Below are 16581 nucleotides of genomic sequence, written 5' to 3' on the forward strand. Positions count from 1 at the left end.
TTTATATTGTCATTGTCACAGGACCAGTTTTTAACATACATTACCTTCAGGAATTCTGTATGGTAGTATTTGACTAAATGAGAATTTTTCTTAAGTACTGTTACTAAGGCCTGAAAAGAAGACAGCTGCTTCAGGGAAAAAAGACAGGAAAGAACATTACCTTAAACTGTCTCCATTTAAAATTCTTCCTCACACTATCTTTGGGAAACTGAGAAGTTTTTAAAATTTTTATTTTATCTATGAAATGGGAATGCTACTAATTATACCACCTATTTTCACTGAATATTTCCTGTGTTCAAGGCTCTGTCATCAGTGCTGAAAATTGTTTTGCTATCTTGAAATAAGACTCCATTGTTCATTCCCATTTTAATGATGAGGAAATTGGCCATGCAGAGGTTATATTATGTTTATTATATGTCATCAAATGTAGAAAGAGAATTAGGATAAAATCAACCAACATTTAGAACTCTTCAAAATCAAGAAAGTATTGTACAGCATTTACAATTTTCTCGCCCATAGCAGACAAATTTGGATTTTGGAAGACAAACAGGAGGTTTCAAATATGATATAAAGACCAAAACTAAATTTTAAAAGACATTTAAATGAACAAAAGTTAGAGTGCTTAAATGAAGCATTACAAAAGCAGACATATTTTAGAATGTTGGCCACCACTAGCATGTATGCATAGAGCTAAACAAAGAATCTCTTACTGTTGCTTCTTGGTTGCTAGTTTGATGGATGGTTTGATTTGTTTCTGACTTTGGAAGAGGTATACTTCCAAAGTGAAACAAAGGCAAATGACTGAGAACTCTGGAAGGAGACTGCGTAATTGTGGGAACAAATTTCCTCAGGGGGTAGTTAATGGAAGGTGGAGTTAAGAAAGCAGGCAGAAAACTGAACCTTCTAATGAGGACCTTGTTTCTTAGTAAAAATATCATTGAAAACATAGGTGTGTTCTTAGCTCCGTTGCCACTATTCAAGTTAAGAGGAAAACATCTGAGGAATAAAAGATGTTTATATCCTTCTATTGTTTTCTAGATTAAATTTCTAATCTTTTGGAGAGGAGATTTGATTGCAAAGTAAAAAAGTAACAGTTCTTCAGAAATTAATGGAATTCAATTGTTTGTGTCATTATACCCAAACATAAAAATCAAATAATTCTAAAAAATAAATGTCTTAATGAGAATATAATCTTAAAAGTAGCTTAACAAGGGGAAAGGAGTAAACAAATGAAGTGGAAAAGAGGATGAAAATACAGTCAAGAAGTCAATGTACGCCTGGCATCAGTGTAATTCTAGCTTCTCAGGAAGCTGAGGGGTGATGATTGTGCTTTGAAGTCCATGAGACTTTTATCTCCAATTAACTGTCAATGACACTATGGCACACCATGGTAGGTCATTAGATTTGAGCAAAAACAAGTTCATGGATAGTGTCTAGGCATTGAGCTCAAGCCCTTGGACCAGTACCAAAAAAAAATTCAATTTATATTCAACAAAATCAAGAAGAGTAAGGGAATGGGTGTGTAGGGGAAGGATGGGTGAGAATGTTGAAAGGGGTGATCTTGATTAAGATGCATTGTATTCATAAACTGATTTGTTAAATGGCAACTTTCTTCTCATTTGAATTAAAAGTTTAGGACTTTTTCAGCATTCACTTGAAGCGAGCAGCAACCACTGCTTTAGATATGATGTCTCTATCACTTTGATAAAGCAAAACAGTTTGAAGAAAATTGCCAAACTTACAAATACCATTGTTTCTATCACAATGTGACAATAAAAATTGTGCCAGAGTCTCCAAATCTAAATGATACTAATATGCGGGTTAAGAATGTCCCTCACCGCCCGGCGCTGGTGGCTCACGCCTGTAATCCTAGCTACTCAGGAGGCTGAGATCTGAGGATCGCGGTTCAAAGCCAGCCCGGGCAGGAGAGACCTTGAGACTCCTATCTCCAATAAACCACCAGAAAACCGGAAGTGGCGCTGTAGCTCAAGTGGTAGAGCGTTCGCCTTGAGCTGAAGAGCTGAGGGACAGCGCCCAGGCCCAGAGTTCAAGCCCCACGACCGACATAAAAAAAAAAAAAAAAAAGAATGTCCCTCCCCCACAGTGTATCCCCCGCTTTCACTATATTTGATGTCAGTATAACATGTGGAGGAGATAGGGACAAACAAGTCGTTTAAGGATTCAGGTGGACCTGTTGCAACAATGAGAAGTACAAAATGTCATGTCAAAACCAACTTTACAATGTCGGTGTGGGGGGGGAGGTATAATTGGGTGGGGGGAGGGGGGAGGCTGGGAAGGGAGGTGAAGGGTAAACAAAGGAGGAGGCTGCAATGCTTGGTAAGAAATGTATGCATTATCCTGCCCATGTAATTGTAGCCCCTCTGTACAGTATGTTCTCAAATAAAATAAACTAAAATTAAAAAAAAAAAAAAAAAAAAAAAGAAATAGCCTCTGTGATATTACCACTCTAGGATTTAGTAATCAGGAGTAGAGCTGGGAAGCAATATTAAGGAGAATGAATGAACTACAACCCACAATTTGACAGATGGTAAAAATAAAAAAGACAAGAAAAATTCTAAAAACAAAGAGATGAGAAAATAAAAATACTTCGCAAGTTATTTCACTCTTTGACTTCATATTTAACAATTCTTGCAAAATAACTTAATGTTTTGAATTGAAAATCTGCTCTATGAACTCCATAGCATGTTTGACTATAAAAATAAGTGAAATACATTTTTAAAATGTATGTGTTCATGCCACTAATAGTCTAAACACATATGTATACATAATATATACAATATGCACATGTATTTAGGTATTCAAATATATAAAATATAAAATATCTAATTACTTTGTATATGTAAATATTGTATATATAATATGCAATGCATAGTATATAATACATATGTACATAGTATAAATATGTGTATAATAATCTTTTATATATGTATATATAGCGCTGGGAAGGTGGCTCAGTGGTAGAGTACTTGCCTTACATGAATGAGGCCCTGGGTTTGATTCCTCAACACCACATAAACAGAAAAAGCCTGAAGTGGGGCTGTGACTCAACTGGTAGAATGCTAGAATGCTAGCCTTGAGCTGATGAGATGAGAGACTGTGTCCAGCCCCACAACTGACAAAAAAGTGTATATATCTATATATACTTAGACAATATATATATATATTTATATTGTCCATATATTTTTTTTTGTGTGAATACCATACAGAGGAATTACAATTACATGGGCAAGATAATGAGTACATTTCCTATCAAGCATTGTTGCCTTATATATTCTTTAAGTATATGCATTTCTTATTCTTTAATCACAAAGAATAATAATCAAGAATCACATAAAATATGAAGCAGAAAACACATGTGAATCACTATTATTTATTCCATAAAATTTTGGCAATTTTGTAGTTATGATGACAATTTTAATTATTTTATTCATTTGTTTTTTTACCAATAATTACTTAATTAAATGTTGCATACAGTCCCTTGGATGGGTTATGGGCAACTGTACTCACCAAACTCACCTTCAACCCTAACTGCTACTTCCGAGTGCTATGAAAGTTTGTATAGTGCACAGTAGAGGATAGAAGCAAGCCATAGCTGGGGTGAAATTCTGTATCCAGTGTACACTATCCAATTCCTTCTCAGGAATTTCAGAGTTCTCAATAATCACTCAAACTGGGAAGGATGGCTTTGCTTTGCTGCAGTATGGGTGGGGGTGTCCGTGACAGCACAACTAAATGTCCTGCAAAGTGTGATTACTTTGGCTAGAATTGGGAGACTTTCTTTCTTTCTTCTTTCTTTATTTTAAAATATTTTGTTGATGTAGAGTTGATATAAAGTGGGCCTGCAGTTATGTGAATCAGGTAATGAGTATTCTTTCTGAACCATGTCTCCCCTTCCCTCGTACTCACAGTTTTCCCTCCCATCCCCACTCACAAGTTTTAGAGTTCATTTTCCATGGTGACTAGTAAGTGCCAATGTTTTATTTGTTCACCCTTGGTTTCACCTTTTCTGTGTCCCCCACTTACCCTCCCAAATACAAACTAACAAGATAAAAGGAAAAGAAAACAAAAAACAGCAACAACGACATCTAGAAAAAAAACAACAAAACCCAAAAACCTATTGCTTACTTCCTTTAGAATCCATCTTATAAAATAGCATTCATAACATGCATTTTTACACTGTATACTGGTAAAGATGCTTGCTTTTTTCTGGAAGACAATATAAATATATGCTATCATATCACTAAATTATCAACATCTTTGATTTGCTCATTAACTCATTTTTTCTAGTAGTTCATTCTCTTTCACTGACAGCCACATTCTGGGGTATTCAGTACCTTTGAGGCCTCTCAAATTAATATTTTAATCTAGATCATTCAATTCTCTTGAATCTTAGATCTTTGTATTCATTCACACATATTTTGATTCAATAAAACATTAAGTACTATGAATCAGTATGGTATGTTTGTCTGTTTGACAAACATTCAGTGTATGTGTAGCTGGTAAATATTCTGAACAAATTTTTAAAAAGTGACTGTACAAATTCATGGTCTAAAATCAGAGTTGTACTGCCAAAACAATATTTCAATATTCCTATGCTCTTCAGATCATTGTAGGATGCACAGAATAATTTTAAACTTACTATGTGAACTTAGCTGCTATCTTTCTCTCAAGAAAAAATGGCTTCAATTAGGAGGCCACTGGTTAAGATTATATAACGTTGATTAGCTATGCATGCAGTGTTAAGTGGAAAATAGGTAGCTAATAAGATAAACTTTAAATTAGGGTTGAGTCTTGCTACTTGGGAATGATTTTCTACAGGGAATGGTGCTATTCTTTAGGTTTCTGGCTGTATTTCTTATATTATTCATAAATTTCTATATAATCTTCCGGTATGTCTGCTAAGTTATTTTCCTACCTGGATAAATGCCCATAGATGTTTGGTGACACAAGCACCTTGTGTTAGTCATATTTTGTTTACTATAAGATAAGAAAATTTTGTTTACTGTACGCAAGATAGTCAACATATAATGAGAAAAGGTAAGAACAAACACTATGGTACATGATTGTAGTCCTTGTTACTTGGTAGAAAGACAGAGTTAAGCTTGGGCAATATATTGGAACCTAAAGGAAAGAAGGAAAGGAAGAAAAGAAGAGGGAAGGAAGGAAAGAAGGAAGGAAGGAAGAAAAGAAGGAAGGAAGGAAGAAAGGAAGAAAGGAAGGAAGGAAGGAAGGAAGCAAGCAAGCAAGGATGGAAGGAAGGAAGGAAGGAAGGAAGGAAGGATGGAAGGAAGGAAGGAAGGAAGGAAGGAAGGAAGGAAGGAAGGAAGGAAGGAAGGAAGGAAGGAAGGGCAAACAAAAGCAAAGAAAGCAAAAGAAAAGAAAGAAAGAAATTATTTGGATTATTTTGACGTTTGGTTTGAAAGCTTCCAATCCAGGAAGGCAGCACCTCCTGGCAGGAGCACATGACAGAGTAAATTAGCTCATGAAAACTCATGTAACAAGCCTTTAACACATAAGCCTGCACCAATCTCATGTTTCATGATACACATTCTACATGTCCTCTTTTTTTTTTACTCCCTGAGTCTGTTAAATCTCAAATTAATATAATTCTTTAACTATTTTCTCATTTATACATCAATTTCCAACACACACACACATTCGTTTGCAAAAACAACTTTTCTTGACTTTGGATTCCTTGTAAGACTGAGATAATTATCTAGATATTTTCCTAAACAGTGTTGTTCAATGGAAAGCATAAACAAGATATGCTTACAATTAATTAAGATTCCTTTATCTGTTAGTATTTCATCTGTTAAGTTTTATTCTTAGTATGACAAACTCTGTAGTCCTACCTAGATTTAATATTTAGTCTGAAGTCCTTTCTTAATGTGCAAATCTTGGAGCTCAGAATGGTTTCCTGATTTCTTTGCATTTGTCAGTTCTTTCCTTAAAGCATCTTCTCTCAAGTAATACAGTCATGATCCAGATGTTATCTTGAGACATTCTGATTTGAAATAAGTTTCTTCATCACTCAATTCTGTGATTTAATAAAAATTCTTATTCTGATGGTGTTAGTTTACTACCACAAACCATGATTCTCTTCTGCAGCCTCAAAGCCTGTTTCTCTAAGGGGGGTGGGCAACTTAGGAGGGGTACATGAATAAAGAGAGGAAGAAGCGGATAATTCAGTCCAGGAGTCATTGTATATACCATAAAATTAAGAAAAGTAAGGGACAGGGTTAGTTCAAGGGAGTAAGAATTGTGAATGAAGTGACTGATTAAGATGCAAAGTTATTCCTAAAGTTCTTTGTTAACGATGCCTCCTTTGTACAACTACTTAAAGATAATAATGAAAAACAAAGTTTCATCATATTCCATTAGGGCCCTATTGATAGTCTCTTTGTGACATCAAGTTTCAAATAGAAGTTTCTTCAAATCTCCTTCAAATTTCCCCATGAGAACTGCTATTTTTTTTGAGATTTTATTAAAGCACATTCAACTCTCTTGGTATGAAATTCCAATCTGGTTACTGTGGCTCCATGATGATTTCCTAAAAAAATAAATCAATGACAAGCAAACTAAAAGTACAACTCATTATCCTACTGATGTTCTCAGTGGGAAATTAAAACATGAGAAAGACATGTATCTGTTCCATTTCAAATAACAAGAACAGGCTAGAAACTGTGAGCCTGAACTTTCTGAAGGCTGGAATCACTGGAATCACTGAATAATAAAATTCAGTGCTTGTGCTGAAAATATTTGAAAATCCCCTGGAGCCTGTAGCAGCCCATGCTCCTTTTAACCCTAGTCCCATGTTGTCTGTGGTCTCTATACATGGGTTTCCTAAAAATTGTCAAACATGACAAATCTGGACTCTAAAAATTCAAGAGTCAAAAAGAAACAAAAAGATTCAGACACTGAAGACTCATGCCTGTAATCCAAGGTACTCCAATCGGAGGTTGAGATCTGAGGATTGAGGTTCAACACCTGCAGTTCAAAGCCTGTCTCTCAGGAAAGTCCATGAGACTCATCTCCAATTTATCACCAGAAAGTTGGTAGTGAAACTATGTCTCAAAGTGCTAGAGTGCCAGTCTTGAGCAAAAATCTCAGAGTGTAAGCTTCATGATCAACACCACTATTGTCAACAACAAAGAAACAGACAGACAAAGAAAGAAGGTGGAGGGGGGAATGAATAGGGAAAAAAAAGCAAAAACCAAGAACAACAACAAAAAGCAACAAAAAATGAAAGCAAAGAAGATATATCTCCTATGTGACTGTACTTTAGAAGGCATGTAGCTTAACTTCTTGTAAGTGAATCGTTCTGATAGTTTGATCTATATACTCCATTTTGTGTTTGAGAGTATGTGTAAAAGAGAGAGAAGCAAAATTTTAAATCTGTGGACACATTTTCTAAAGCATCACAGCCAGATACATGACAAAATAATTAGAAAAACTGAGACCTTTTATGTTTTGTTTTGTTTGTTTTGGTCGCTGGTGGGGCTTGAACTCTGGGCTTGGGTGCTGTCCCTGTGCTCTTCAGCTCAAGGCCAGCACTCTAAACCTTGAGCCACAGCGCCACTTCCGGTTTTCTAGTGGTTTATTGGAGATGAGAGTCTCCCGGACTTTCCTGCCTGGGCTGGCTTTGAACCATGATCCTCAAATCTTAGCCTTCTCAGTAGCTAGGATTACAGGCATGAACCACCGGTGCCCGGCCTAAGACTGTTTTGTAAACATAAACTTAATTTAGCTAAAGTGAAAAATATAGTAACTAAAATTACTAAAAATTGAGATAACTATCAACATAATAATTAATAAAATCTATAAAAAATTAAAAGATGAGAAATCACAAGCAAAAATTTAATATTTCTGGAAGGAATTTTAGAGAGTAGAAGTAATGGCAGAGTAAACAGTAAGAAATCTTATAATGAATTTTTCTGAAATAATAAAATGAATGCATCTATAGATGCAATATTTATAGCATTTATCAACAAACATATGAATCCATCTTTGGATAAATAGGAATGAAATTTCAGGGCTGGGAAAGTGGCTCAGTGGTAGAGTGCTTGCCTCACATGCATAAGGTCCTGGGTTCGATTCCTCAGCACCAAAAATAGCAGAAAAAGCCAGAAGTGGTGCTGTGGCTCAAGTGGTATAGCATAACTACCCTTGAGTTGAAGAGCTGAGGGACAATACCCAGACCCAGAATTCAGGCCCCACTACTGGCAAAAAAAAAAAAAAAAAGGAAAAGAAAAGAAATTTCAGAGTATGAGTGACAAATTATTAAAAGTACTTGAAAGAAAGATAATTACATTCAAAGGAACAAAACTAGGCTAATTAGAGAATAATCAAAGAATAAAGACAGAATAAGCAGTTCTAAATGAAAGAAGAAAATAGGGTCTTCAAGGTGTTAAAGTAAACTAATATTCTCATACATTCTATATTCAATCACACGTGTCTTCAGTAATGAAAAGAAACTAAAAATTTACATAACCTATTAAATCTTATGAAATACTTAGCATGGAATATATTTATAGAAAAGGAAAAGCTGAAAAAAAGATAAAAAGACAAAACAACACTAAGTAAAAATGCATGTTTAAATTAAAACTTTAATTTATGAGCCAACTAAACAAGAAGTCATTTTGAAACATTTACCTTAGAGTATAAAATTAGAAAGCTAACGATAGCATGAGAAAGAAAATTATGAAGACAATCAGTGCAAAGGATCTATTCTATTTAAGCCTCAAACATTTATGAAGTTTAATTATGTATTCAATCCAAAATATAAATGGAAGGGAGAAAGATGGAAATATTATATTGATCAAGATGCATTGCCCTCATAAATTGACATGTTAAGACCCTCTTTGTACTTAAAAATACTTAAAAAAAATAAAAAAGACTACTATATAAAGTATTATAAGCCAGGCACCAGTGGCTTACGCCTGTAATCCTAGCTGCTCAGGAGGCTGAGATCTGAGGATCACAGTTCAAAGCCAGCCGGTGCAGGAAAATCTTGAAACTCTTATCTCCAATTAACCACTAGAAAACTGGAAGTACCACTGTGGCTCAAGCTGTAGAGCACTGGCCTTGAGCTGAATATCTCAGGGACAGCACCCCAAGCAAAAAAGAAGCTCAAGGACAGAGACCAGGGACCGAGTTCTATCCCCAGTACCATCACACACACACAGACACACACACACACACACACACACACACACACACACACACACACATCTTATGTAACACACAAACACACACACACACACATCTTATGTAACACACACACACATACACATCTTATGTAGGAAATGTCAAGAAAATATTAAGATGTAACATGTGTGCATAAAAAGACAGTATTAGAGGGAATATTAGAAGAAAAAGTATCCTGAGGAGTACTGAATGTAAATAAAATAGATGTAGCATTAGAATGCTGTATAAAAATATGGGGAACAGCTGGGCGCCGGTGGCTCACACCTGAAATCCTAGCTACTCAGGAGGCTGAGATCTGAGGATTGCAGTTCAAAGCCAGCCAGGGCATGAAAGTCCGTGAAACTCTTATCACCAATAAACCACCAGAAAACCGGAAGTGGTGTTGTAGCTCAAGCTGTAGAGAACTAGCCTTGAGCTGAAGAGCAAAGGGACAGCACTCAGGCCCAGAGTTCAAGCCCCACGACCGAAAAAAAAAAATGTGTGTGTGTGTGTGTATGTGTGTGTGTAAATGTGGGGAAATGGCAGACAGATTCTAAATTAGAATTTGAAGAGAAGTTCATAAGACAGAAATGGCAGATATTGGAAAAGGCACAGAGAATACAGTTTCTTCCAGAAAATCTAAATAAAATATCAAATTAGGGAATATTTTCAAAGAAACTCTATTTGCAATTTAATATATTAAAAGCAGTACTCTCATTTAAAAATTTCCACTCTTTCATACTTCAAAGAGTTAATAAATTTCAAAATAAGGAAAGAGCCTTCTTTACGCATTCCTTAATGGTAAACATGTAAACAGGACCAGGTATAGAGTGAGTTTACTTACTTTTCTTAGAATTCAGTTTTTCTCCCATGTAACTATCAACTCCTGGGCAAAATCTCTTTGATTTTTTTTTTCTGTTATTGTAATGCTTGGCAGGGACTTGGCCTATGGCAATAGCTTAAAAAGTTTACAGAAGCTGGATGGCAACAGATTAGGCCTCTATCCTAGATTACCAGAAGGCTGAGATTTGGAATCACATTTTATAGTTAACAAATAATTGTGAAATTTATCTCAACTAAAACCATAAAAATGGGGTTGCAACTGAGGCTCAAGTGGATGAGAGCCACCTAAGGAAAGAAAGCATGAAAGCATGTCAAAGGAAACAAGTTCTGGAATTCAAACTTCAGTACCACAAAGAATAATAATAATAACAACAACATTATGAATGTTGTTTATTTTGGAATGTTGAGTTTGAAAACTATGATAATCATTAAAGAGTTGTATAGAACTGAATATCCTATGTATTTACAAACGTGCACCAACATTCCCTTAGATGGAAGTCTGTCTTTCTACTTCACACCCCTCTAAAGAATGACTCTATATATTTTTAAAATTAACCCATTTGTATTTATAGCAGATATAATATATTTTAATGTGAAAAAATTTTCAGAATTCCAGTGCCTTCTTGGAGTTCACTTGATGGAACACCTAAGGTTATTAACATTTTACCGTTTTTTTTCCTGTCTTTCATGTCTTCATGACATACTAATTCTGAGTCATGTGTTGACATTTCTTAAGTGAAAACAGTGATCCTTTTACTCTTTCAACATTCATTAGGCATGTTTGCTTAATTTTATGGAGTCTGTGTAAATGAACGAAAGTTCTGTAAGACTTGGGGGAAAAGCAGTCTTTCCTCATGACCAGGAAACTTAATTAGATAACATTTAGACTACTTCCAGTTCTTTGAAGATGGGGTTGGAAATTGACTCAGTATACACAACCTTTGTGTTTTCACACAGACATGGACACGTCTTTCAACTTTCATGGAGTTAAGTAAGATCTTCTGGATTATTCCACACATCATTTCTGTTCAATTTTTCACTTCATTATCAACCTGGTATAGAAGTTGACTTCAAATAAATAAACTTTCAAGTGCCTTAAATAATTTTCTTCCATACTGTTTTAATTTTCCAGACTTCTCCAACAGGATGAATAATTCAAACATAACTTAAAGAACCTGCATTCTATCTCAAATTCCATATATATATATATATATATACATATCATATATATAAATATATCATATATAAAAATATCTACATATATAACATATATTTACATATGTAACATACACAAATATATACATATAAATATTTTATATATATATATATATATATATATATATATATAAAATGGGATCTCGAGAGGGAAGTGAATGAATTCTGAATTTGTATGCGTACAGAAGTTTGGGGAATGATTCTCCTATCATAGTAAAGATTCAGGTTACTCTGGCATTTTCAGAGCATTTCTGAATGCTTTATTATTGTTGTTGACAACACTGTATTGTATGAAATAAATATAAAAGAATGAGAAAGATATTCAAGAAATACATTACTTTTTTCCAAAGCAGGACTGAATTAAAGCTTGCCTAAGTTTGACAGAACAGCAGTGATTTTACACATCATAGTGACTCTACAGTGGTAGAGTAGAAGGAGATTTTTTTCTTGCAATCGTAAGGTATAAGTCACTCCCCCTGTGACAGTTAGCAGTTGTGCACGCAGAAATAAATCCCCTGAACCTTCATTTCTTCCTTTAAATAATGGAATACTTGGATTACCTAATTTGCATTTCTCGTTGGGTTGCTGAGAGGTCAAGTAAGACAACATTAATGAAAATGCTTAATCAACAAGATGGAGTAACAGAGTGGGAAAGAGAACCATGGACCCTGGCTTCATCAATATGATTAGAGTAAGTTGACATACCCTCTCTAGGAGTCAGGTTTCCGTGTGTAAATGTGCCTATGTCAGCCATTTTTTTTAAAGGTATTGATTGAAATAACTCCCCTCAAGCATTAGGTGTGAAGTATGGAACTAGTCTGGCCAGAAATGCCAATGGAAAGGCAATGTTTACCAGGAAGCTACAACATGCCTCCTGATCTGGGCAACTGGCCAAGCCAATATCACTTTCAACTGTTATGTGTGATTTGATCTAGATTTTATACTAGCTTTGGATGTTTTGACTTGAGTCTCAGGTGTGGAAAATAGCTATATCTTTATCCTCATTGATCCAAGACTCTTTTTGTTTGATCCAAGACTCTTTTTTTTTTTTTTTTTTTGCCAGTCCTGGAGCTTGAACTCAGGGCCTGGGCACTATCCCTGAGCTTTTTTGCTCAAGGCTTGCACTCTAGTGATTGAGCATGGCTTTATGTGGTACTGAGGAATCCAACCCAGGGCTTCATGCATGCTAAGCAAGCACTCTATCACTAAGCCACATTCGTAGCCTACTCAAGGCTCTTTTAATAGTCTAGTTTCTCTGGTCTCTGGTGGCTCATCCCTGTAATCCTAGCTACTCAGAGGCTGAGATCTGAGGAGCTAGCCATGGCAGGAAAATCTATGAAACCTTTATCTCCAATAAACTCCTAAAAAGCATCCAGAAGTGATGCCGTGGATCAAGTAGTAGAGCACTAGCCTTGAGCACAAGAGAGGTTCAGGGACAATGTTCCTAAGCCCTGAGTTCAAGCCCAGAAAGAGAAAAGAGCCTAACTTACAGAATAACACACTATGATACAGCTTAGCTTAATGTAGGTTTATTTCAGCCCTTTGATCTGAAATGTCCAGATAATGGTGAACTGTCATTTAACAAAGCTTATATTATACATCTATCATCCTTGAATGCTATGCAAGTGATATCAGTTTTGAGAAGCAATTTATGTATTTTAAATTCTTCTAAGGAAAAAAAACTATAACTCTATTCCTTTAAAATCTCATTATTAGTGGAGGTATGGCTCAAGTGGTGGCTTAAGGCATCAGCCTTGAGTGAATGAACCAATGAAAGAGTATGCGATTGTGAATTCAAGCCCCAGTACCAGCACACACACACACACACACACACACACACACACACACACACACACACACATACACACACACACACACACACACACACACACACACACACACACACCCTTCAAAAATCCTTTTCTTTGCTCCATGACTGACCTAGCACTTTCCACTATATAGTATCATATATGAAAACATTTGTAACACTGTCTCAATCTGTTTATAGTGCTGTAACAAAGAAACACAAGCTGGGTAATCTTTAAATATCAATGTGGCAAATCTAAAACAAAGATGGCAGCTCTGGTGTCACCAGTGGTACAGTGTTTCCTCACAGCAGAGGGACAAACATTAGGCCTTCATAAGACCAAAAGCAAAAGAAATAATTCATGTCCTCTGACACTCCTGAGGACAAGTAGTAGCAGGATCTAATCAACTGTCAGCAGCACACTCCTTCATATTCCTTGAACTGAGGATTAAATTTCCTTCAGATGAACTTTGGAGAGATATGTACATTCAAACCACGGTAAAAATAATTATATTTCTATGTTACCATTTGCATTGGATTCCAGGGACAAACTGCTAAATTTTCTCCAAATATTATTCATTTTTAATTTCTTAATTACAAAATTTAGAAGAATGAAAAAAAAAACAACCTGACTTGCTACTTGTGTTTCTAAGCTTTGCTCCCATCAATCTTTGATATGTAACTTCATTCTGATCAACCAAATGAGGTTTTGGAGAGAGCACATCCAGAATACCAGCTAAGTAATTGTGAGCTGTCATGTTTTCCACACTTTCGGTTTTTCTAGCTTAGAAAGGCAAGAGTCATAGTATTTCCTCACTTATCAAGGAATAAGGATGAGAGGGATGTGGGAGAAATGTAGAAGAACATGATTTCCATAGAGTAGCTAATTTACCTCATCCTAAGTTTATTTATTATTGGGGGTTTTTGTTTATATGTTTCATTGTTTTGGTCCATCTTGGGGCTTGAACTAAGGGCCTGGGAGCAAATCCTGAGCTCGTTTTTCTTAAAACTAGTGCTCTAACCACTTTGAGCCATAGTTTCTCTTACAGTTTTCCAGTAGTTGATTGGAGATAAGAGTCTCCTGGACTTTCCTGCCTAGGCTGGTTTCAAACAATGATCCTCAGATGTCAGCCTCCTGAGTAGTTAGAATTATACAGGCATGAGCCACCAGCACCTGGCTCCAAAGTTTCTTTATTCTGAAATAGAAATAAGGTATTAAAAAAAAGAAAGCCAAGCCAAAAACAAAATACAATAACTGGGTACAGTAGCACAAGTCTATATCCCTAGCTATTTGAGAATTGCATATTAATGAATCATTGAAGTTCCATGCCAGACTAGGCCAGAGAAAAAAAGTGAGGCCCTATCACTACTAAGCCAAAATCTAAGTAGCGAGACTATATCTCATATCAGCAAAGACTGTAGGCTCTCATATATACATCTGTAATCAATCACAGGAGACATAGGTAAGATGATCTTGATGTGAGTTTGGAATAGACAAAACTTATGAGCTGGTCTCAGGTGGATCACGCCTGTAATCCTCGCTACCCACGAGGCTGAGAACTGAGGATTGTGGTTCAAAGCAAGCCTGGGCAGGAATCTCCAATTTATCTCCAATTAATCACCAGAAAATGGAAAGTGGTGCTGTGGCTCAAGTGGTAGAGCACTCATTTTGAGCTGAAGAGCTCAGGGACAGAGCCTAGGCCCAGAGTTCAACCAAAAAAAAAGTTACTGGTGAACAAATGTAAACACAAATCCAGAATGGAATTTGTCTCAAGCTCTTCACCAATTCAGTATCACTAAGAAAAGAATAATTTAAAGTAAAAAATTCAAAATAATATGTTAAGTAACATCTAACAAGTAAATTAATTGAATTTTGTTAAACTATTATTTAACTAAACTATTAAACAGATTAAATATATGAGCATGGATTGATATTTGCAAGAATTTAAATTTCTTCTCTTGTGGTTTTACTATTATAACCAGAAAATTTCATATATAACTGATAATTATGATAAAGTATTTATAGTATTTCCTCAGCTGAAGAGCTCAGGGACAGTGCAGACCCAGAGTTTAAGCCTCATGACTAACAAAATAATAATAATAATAATAAGTTACAAGACCCTCTTATAATCTACAATAGAGAAGTGACCTTTGTCATGGTGTGAAATAGCTTCTTAGCACCATTTTCTATGGAATTCCCCCTTTATTAATTATCCTAGAATTATATAAAACTCTACAATGTGTATTTCTTGGTATCAATTGCATTACAACCTTCCAAAATATAATTTATTAAGTTCCTTGGGAGGTTATGTTGTATACCCAACCTACTGTTTGAGAAAAAGCTTACTATATATTTGTGTATATACAACTGCTCAGTATTGTTTATCCTTTTGTTTCTTTAGCAATAAAATTGTATTCTTTAGTTGTACAAGAAGTTTATAAAACAAAATAAAACAACAAAATGGAAATTTTGGAACCATTATATTATGAATTATTGAAACTAATTTTAATTTTTTTAGTTTTATTTTTTTAATTTAATTTAATACAGTAAGGGATTATAGTTACACAAGTAAGGTAATGAGTACATTTCTTGTGAAACATTGTTATCCCCTCCTTATTTCTCTCCCACTTTCCCTTCCTCCCATCCTCCCCCCAAATTGTTAAGTTCTTTTCTAACACAGTATCTCATGAGTATTGCTGTTGCATTGGTTCAACCCTTGTCCTTTGTCTCACAGTTTTGTTATTCCCCTTCCCTTCCCCAATCAAATAAATGTATATACAAGACACAGGGTACCCAAATCAAAAACAGTGATGACAGGGCATAAACCAAAGGCAAGAAAAAAGAAATAACTTGACACAGTATACTTAAAATCAAAGAAACAAATGAAGAAAAACTGTGTTTCCATATATTAGAATTCATTTGGATTAGCATAATTTTATAAGGGTGTGTATACATAGCTATTGAGCTGTTGGGATTCTCTTCTATGACTATCTTAGACAAATACTAATTATTATAAATGAGGGAAATCATGGATCCTATGTTTCTTTTGGTATGGCTAAATTCACTTACGATGATTTTTTCCATGTCTTTCATTTCTTTATGAATGGAGTGATGCCATTGTTTCTGGTGGAAGCATATTCCATTGTATATCCTTTGTTTTTTTTTGTTGTTGTTGTTATTGTTGTTGTTGTTGGTGGTGGTGGTCATGGGATTGAATTCTGGGCTTGGGCACTCTTCCTCAGCTCTTCAGTTCAAGGTGAACTCTCTACCACTTGAGCCACAGTGCCATTTTCGGTTTTCTAATGGTTTACTGGACATAAGAGTATCACGGAATTTCCTGCCCGGGATAGCTTTGAACCTCAATCCTCAGGTCTCTGCTTCCTGAGTATCTAGGTTTACAGGTATGAGCCACCAGCGCCCACATATCATTTGTCTTTTTGAGTCAACCTTATTTTGCTCAACATCATGATCTCCATTTCCACCCATTTTTCTGAAAATATGTAATTTT

Source organism: Dipodomys merriami, unplaced genomic scaffold (assembly GCF_024711535.1).
Source record: "Dipodomys merriami isolate MVZ:Mamm:240054 unplaced genomic scaffold, mDipMer1.0.p SCAF_37, whole genome shotgun sequence".
In the NCBI taxonomy this organism is placed as follows: domain Eukaryota; kingdom Metazoa; phylum Chordata; class Mammalia; order Rodentia; family Heteromyidae; genus Dipodomys; species Dipodomys merriami.